This window comes from Octopus bimaculoides, chromosome 7 (genome assembly GCF_001194135.2).
Source record: "Octopus bimaculoides isolate UCB-OBI-ISO-001 chromosome 7, ASM119413v2, whole genome shotgun sequence".
Lineage (NCBI taxonomy): Eukaryota > Metazoa > Mollusca > Cephalopoda > Octopoda > Octopodidae > Octopus > Octopus bimaculoides.
The window spans coordinates 18,942,151-18,949,191 of NC_068987.1; the positions used below are offsets into that span (position 1 = coordinate 18,942,151).

Genomic DNA, 7,041 nt, shown 5'->3' on the forward strand with positions numbered 1-7,041 from the left:
GGTTTTTTTTTTTTTTTCTCACACAAAGTCTATAGAGAGAAATTTATTCACCGAGTCAAAATCCCGCAACAAATGTCTTTCGCCTTCCGTTGTGCAGGAGCGTGTTAAAAATACACAAACACGCGCGCGTGCGCGCATTATGTCTGTATTTATGTCTGTATGTTTGTATGCATATGTATGTGTGTGTGTGTATACATATACACACACATGTAGGTATGTACTTATACATACATAAAAACATACATACGCGCGTGTGTGTGTGTGTGTGTGTGTGAAAGAAAATGCTGTTTTTCTGTTTGCGAAAAGTCAAAACAATACGAGTTATAAGGAATAAATCGATTGTTTGTTCTCGATATTTCGGGATTAAGAACTCCTCTTCAGGAAAACGCAATCAAAGATTTGGTGTTGCGAGTTAGCTTTTCTCTGTCCAAATATATGATAAAAGTACAAACCATTCACTTCTCTTATTTCTGGTAAATCGCATTATTTTCCTTTTTTTTTCAAAGATATGAAAACATTTACTATGTTACACACACACATACATACATACATACATACATACATATATACATATGAAACACCGAGAAACAATGACTCATTTAGAATGGTAGTGAAAAGTACGTTCACACTGCTCTACTCCAAGAATATAATAAACTTAAATACATTGCACTTTAATAAATTAGACTTAAATACATGACAGTACATAATCAGGACGACTATTAAAGCTATATCTTGATAAGCTACAGCTATATATAGTGATTTAGTTTCCAAGGTCTCTGAGTGGTCGATACATCTTCTCTGCTGAGTGGCACTGAGATTTGTAAGAAGGTATCTTGGGATGAAGAATGACTGATGACTTGTGCCGTAACTTTGTTTAAAGTGAAGTAGAGTTACGCATTGTAAACCTCATTCTCTCGTTCGCGACCTTCTTCAAGCCAGTGGCAAGACCAGGTCAAGACGACTGGGGATAGAGAAGGATTCAGTGAATGACCATGGGGTCTTACTTAGTTCATCTTACTTTCTGCACTCCACAATGCGTTGCTGCAACCGGTTTCCCATCTGTTGAACTATGAAAGTTTCTTCTGCAGAGTCCATCAGATCCAGTTTTTACATGCATAGGTAGACAAGCTGAACTTATCAAGAGATACATATCTGTTGGGTAACCCCTCCTGTGTTACTCGCTAGTCGAAACGGTCTACCAGATTTTGATCGCCGTTGCATGCAAACAGCTACTTGGTGCTAGAAGTAAGAGTTGGGTGTCAGGTGAAGACCAGAGCGGACAAACCAACCCTAAGATTGCAACGTGTTCCCCCATCAAATATGCTACCCCTCCCTGACAATCCATACACACCATATATATTTACCTAAGTCTACATATAACATATATATATATATATATATGTGTGTGTGTGTGTGTGCGTGTGTGTGTGTGTACATACAAAAACGTATGCATGCACGCACGAACACACATAGACAAACAGACAGACATATGTATGTACAACGCAATTATATGAACAATGCTTGATGACTGGTAACTGCCAATATCCGCAATGTGCTTGGATTTGTATACATTGTTTATAGTAGATTAAGCTCTTGTGCCATACGCAAATCACCATCTTAATACACAACTTGTTGTTATGCAACCTTTGCCACGATACAAATGCGCAAAGGATCGATGAATAAATTTTCGGTATGTTTTGGTTATATCTTTCAAGCCTTTGTTGATCAAAACATAGCCGTATTGATGACTGGATCATAAAGTAAATGTACCAAATTATACATTGGCTGGCGAAAGAAAATAAACTTGTCCAGAGATGCAACTCGGTTTAAAACAATGGTTTAGTTAGCGTTAACATATACAAGGAGGAATAAAAAAAGATAGTGTAACCAGCAAATAAATAATGATAATAATAAATAATAAACAATTGTTACTTATTCAATCAGCATACGTTTATTGCTAATTAGCTTTTTAATGTCTCACTGCATTAAATATTTAACACTAATTAATAGTTAATTATTGTTTTATTGATGTCATTGTTGTCTGTGGTGTTGTTTACGTGCGAATGGTGCCATTGAATAATTTTCTGTATACTACATATTGCATTAAAAGTACCAGAAGTTGGTGAAAGACTGCTACGAGAATGTGTGGAGAACAAGGCATTTCCTTGTGGAAGTTGGGAGTCAAGTGTTTTGCCTTACCTTGAGTAAGACTTTATAAGAATGAGCAGAAAAAGAGTCATCGATAACAACGAAGAGGCTGCTGAAAAAGCGTCTAAGTGGCTCTAGTTAAAGAGAAGTGAGCGATGGTGTTAGCAGAATGCCGCTTGTCTAGGCTTGATCAACCTAGGCAGGTTGGGTCACCTGAACGGTGGTGTATATTGTAAGATCTGAAACACCCAGTTGATTCCTAAATACAACACAGAAGATGGGTCCAAGTAATACATCTGTAGATGTGTATAGAACTATAAATGCGATTACAGGCCAAGACTAGATCAACCTAGGTTGGAACGTCTGCATGAAGGTATATGTTTTATGACCCGAAACCCCTAGTGATCTCGGGATAAAATATTAATGATGTATCCAAGTATTGCATTTGTAGTTTTCTGTTGAACTAATATATTTATAATACATTAAAGTCAGCTTCAATCTTGCTTGTTTGCTTGTAATGTTACTCAGCGAAACTGGCGCATAATAGGAAAATACCATAAATTAAATTTACCCTGAAACAAGTTTCGCGTAAATCGGTAAAGTAGTTTTCAAGACATTATAGATTTTCAGGGTATAAATACCCAAAACGGTGCATAATGGGAAAATGTTTCGAAAATAATCTTCCTCCTGAAAGGGAAGAAACTCTTATCTTTCTATTGACAACGAAAAAAAAAAACATTTTTTTTTTTTACAATTTCTATTTTTGCTTTTGTTAAACACAATATTTTAATCATTTAGAAATATTTTTAAGTGAATGTGATTTCAATAATGTAAGCTGTTTGTACAGTATGTATATTTTAGCTTTCTTTAAACAGACAACATTTTAATGTTTTTTAAAATTATTTTAAACGGCGGTGCATCAGCATGGCCGCAGCTCTCAGCTGAAACTGTAGAAAAAAAAAGTGAATACCATTACAAAAAATTTGGGGGGCATATTTAAAAAAATATTCTAAAGTGTAAATGACTTTTAGAATACGGTAGATATTTCGTAAAAGACCCGTTCGTAACCTCAGTATGAAATAGTCTTTTCGAGTGCATTCAACATATCTCCCCGCCAGAGATTTGGCTGCTATTTCTAGCACGCCCTGCTACCACGTAACAGCTGTTTGCGATAAAGGACCTGAAATACCTGTTACGTGGTAGCAGGGCCGTGCAAGAAATAGTAGCCAAATCTTTCCGACCCACGAGGCAACCTCTGTTGCTGGGAAACTCAGTTTCCCAGTGCCCCAACGGGTCGCGGGTAGTCTAACATATTGCTAAAAGTCGTTGAGAGTTATCCCCCCTGTAACTTTAACGTACTACTCTTTCAATACATTTTCGATCTAGAAAATTTAATTATCTAAGTGTTTACAATATCTAACCTGGGTGTTAATGTGGAGTAAGGTGTGTAGTCTTCATCCGGTCACTAACAAAGTATTTCTAAATTCGGTACGCTAAGATCCTCAAATGTATCAATATGCAATACATCCAGCCGAACTTACAAACATAACGAGTGATGAATCAAATAATTTCACAGAATGACCTTATATCTACTTATTCGTATTTATATGACATTATTGTACGCTGTAATTCTATTGGAGATCTTAACAGAAATTTAGAAATATTTCTGTCATATGTAAAAGTTCCGAATGACTCTTGTCAGTATAAAAAGAGCCATCAAATTTCTAGTATCTCGAAACACAAAATAACTGTTCGTGATAGGTTGTTTCCCCTTAAATGTCTTCAGCATACCAGCATCTAACGAGCAAGTTGATATCTTTTGGTGAAAGGTAACCAATATGAGTGAAATGTGTCTTCACCACTGTTTAAGGAATCGAAATTGTCCAGAACATTCTATCACACAACAGTCATCATCTATAATCAATAGCGATAAAAGTAGTAACACTAGCAGCAGCAGCAGCAGCAGAAGAAGAAGAAGAAGAAGAAGAAGAAGAAGAAGAAGAAGAAGAAGAAGAGGAAGAAGAAGAAGAAGAAGAAGAAGAAGAAGAAGAAGACCCAGCATTTATCGATTACATAAACGAATAGATGCAATGTTGTCTTACACAGGACTTGAACTCAGATCACATAGAGTCGGATAATGAAATCACGTGATCCGGTGGCCGTAATAGACGATTCTCGTCTGTTAACGATATAATTTCTTCTTCTTCTTCTTCTTCTCTTCCTCCTCCTTTTTCTTCTTCTCAAGCATTTCACTCATATTGGTTACCTGCACCACGAGTCCTTTTGAGAAATTCTCTCACGATAAATAACGCAGTATTCTATGCTCTAACACGACCTCCACGTTGAGTTGGCGATCAAGATTACCTTATAATTATCATCTACATTTAACAATAATATTTAGTTACGAGCCTGTGCGTTCGCAGTTCAAATACCACCGAGTCAACTTAGCATCTTTTATCTCTGTATTCGATAAAAAAAATAATAAAGCAGGTAGCCACTCCTGTATCGGCGGCAGGATAAAACGCAGTTAGTCTGTGCGGTGAAGTGGTTGGTCATAGGAAGGACCGTCAAATCAACGAAAAAGGTCTATTTGTTCTATACAGAGCTAACATTTACCATTGTAGTGCTGCGCATAGTAGTAGTGTGGTTATGTGTAAAAACACAGGAGTAGGAATATTGTTGATAGTGACATGGATATGGAAAATGTAATAGTTATTCAGAATATGTAACAAAATAAATTAAGCCGAGAATATCCATAGGCAACTGGTCTCTCACAATCGAGAAAATTTGATCTTGAAGAAGAGGTAGTGTTAAGGGAGGCAACTCATCATTAATCACCTCCCTTGCAAAAGAAAAACTCGCTAGAGAAGAGACTTGTTCGATATCCATCGTTTCACGAATATTGTTTTTCCTAAGGCGGCGAGCACGTAGAAATGTTAGCACGCCGGGCGAAATGTTTAGCGGTATTTCGTCTGCCTCGAAGTGTTTTAGTCGAAGAAATTGACCACAGGACTTATTCTATGTAAGTCTAATACTTATTGTATCGATCTTTTTGTCGAACTGCTAAGCTACGGGGACGTAAACATACTAACATCGGTTTCAAGCGATGATGGGGGGGACAAACACAGACGCATAAATATATGCAGACGGGCTTCTTTTAGTTTCTGTCTACAAAATCCACTCAAAAGGCTTTGGTCGGCCTGAAGCTATAGTAGAAGACACTTGCCCAAGGTATTTTCAGTGTCCCACCTTCCTCTGCTACGTTGCCATATACTGAATTCATTTAACTCTTATAACAAAGTCACTAATCTCTAGTCTGAGTATTACTTTTTCTTTGCTGGGAAAAAGATTTAGTAAATGCAACCCAGTCTATCCTATTTCCTGACGAATATGAAGACTATCCAGTGGTTGGTGTTAGGAAGGGCATCCAGCTGTAGAAACTCTGCTAGATCAGATTGGAGTCTGGTGTAGCCATCTGGTTCGCCAGTCCCCCAGTCAAATCGTCCAACCCATGCATGGAAAGCAGACGTTAAATGATGATGAATGAGGCCACTGTCATTTGATAGCAGTGTTGTGCAAGCGCAAGAGAGAACCTCATAGAAACGTTCCTTTAGCTCATCTATCATGACCTTACTGTGCACAACAAATCAGTCTGACAGCTACAGTGATCACCGCATATGTACCACAGTCAAGACTGTAATGCATATGTCATGATCTCTGTAGCCACTATGTTGCCTATGACTAGTCTAAGCTTAACCCTTTAGCATTCAGATTACTCTGTCAAATGTAATGTTTATTTATTCACAATGTTTTACATTAATCATGCATTATCTTGTAGCTTTGAGATTTCAAGAATGTGACTGCATATTTTTAGAATAATATGGTAGGCTTGGTGTGAGAGGCCAGATCTGGTCAGTTCGAACATAAAACAGATAGAATATTTGGGCCAGATATGGCCAGTTTATATGCTAAAGAGTTAAAGTTTAATTATCCCATCAGCTAGCTTCACACAATCCAAACATACATCCAGGATGACATTCTAGTCACCTACTAGTACTAAAGAATGGGACATCCCAAGGAAAACTTCCGAGGCCTGAAGAAATCTGCTGCCATATTCCAGTCATGGCATACACAGCGACTAGTCTAAAAGTACCATTTCGCTACCATTCATGTCTAGGCTCTCCAACTTACTGTCCAGGTCCAAGGGATTGACTGTATCACGAGGCCCAGTCCTTTCTGGAACTGCACCATCACCCTACCACCCCATTCTGAATCAAGCATGTGAAGATCTCAAAATCACCAAAAATGGGTGCTAAGGTATGCATCAGAAATCCTCATCTCACTGATGGCTATCACATCTAAACCTAGTAACCTGAAATCAGTGAGCAAGTTAACCTGCTTCCAGGGTAACTCCTGGCCATGTGCATTTATACTACCCACTCTTAAAATTGCCATTGTTGGCTGGAAAGAAAGGGGAAAAAAGTAGTTACCTCATTAAAGGTTTTCTGCGAGGCACTCAGGTATGTGAAAATGTTTTCTGTATGGTGTTCCTTGGGGAAACCCTGTAGTAGCCTATCTGAGGTTGTGATGCTTGTATTCCAAATATCATGTAAGAAACTCTCTCATTTCTTTGTAATAACTAATTGCGTAAAGACATGTGAAACAGCCGATGGTAGGCTTTTATGCAAAAAAATCAAAAAACAAACTGAGGTATTCTGTAAACAATTTGAAATGGAAAAATTTCAATAAATATCTGTGGCAAAAATTCTAATTACAGTTTTTGTATCTTCTTTTCACTGCTGCTGCTGTTAATAATTGTATTGATGCTCTAAATTTTTTGCTAAGCTTTTCAGCGGAAAAACCATGAATAAATTATTTTTTTTTAACTGAATA

At 37.5% G+C, this 7,041-nt stretch overlaps 1 protein-coding gene across 3 annotated transcripts in view; it reads left to right on the top strand.

The window, feature by feature from the left end:
* Window positions 1–7,041, top strand: part of LOC106881366 (zinc finger protein 883-like) — a 102,497-nt gene that overhangs the window by 71,462 nt on the left and 23,994 nt on the right. The window lies entirely within an intron of this gene.